The sequence below is a fragment of the Macadamia integrifolia genome, chromosome 9, assembly GCF_013358625.1.
Source record: "Macadamia integrifolia cultivar HAES 741 chromosome 9, SCU_Mint_v3, whole genome shotgun sequence".
Taxonomy (NCBI): domain Eukaryota; kingdom Viridiplantae; phylum Streptophyta; class Magnoliopsida; order Proteales; family Proteaceae; genus Macadamia; species Macadamia integrifolia.
Window position 1 is genome coordinate 14,660,612 of NC_056565.1, and position 434 is coordinate 14,661,045.

Below are 434 nucleotides of genomic sequence, written 5' to 3' on the forward strand. Positions count from 1 at the left end.
CTCCTTTTATCTCCAATCTCCTGTATGCTGATTGCTCTGGTTGTGTCTTGTTAAGTTTGTCTTGAATTCTTGACCTGTTTTAAAGATTGACCCGATCCGACATATTTTGGTGGCGACCCGAATGAAAAATTTTCTAAGATCTGTGATGAGTTGACCCACGTTTTTTAAGTATATATAATGTACTGTTGCTTGTTGAGAAAGTCAATGTATTCTAGGGTTTTCACGCAGTTAGGGTTTCAGTGTGAGTTTTTCCTCACCGCTGCTAGAGTGTAAATCTCTCTTCTGCATAGTGAATCATCTTCTTCTTCGCCCGATGACGTAGCACACCACTCTGGTGTGTGAACCTCGTTAAATCTCTGTGTCGTACGGATCTATTGTCTCTTTATTATTCGTGTTTCTTGGTGTTTGTTCTAACATGTCTTTTTACGTTAATA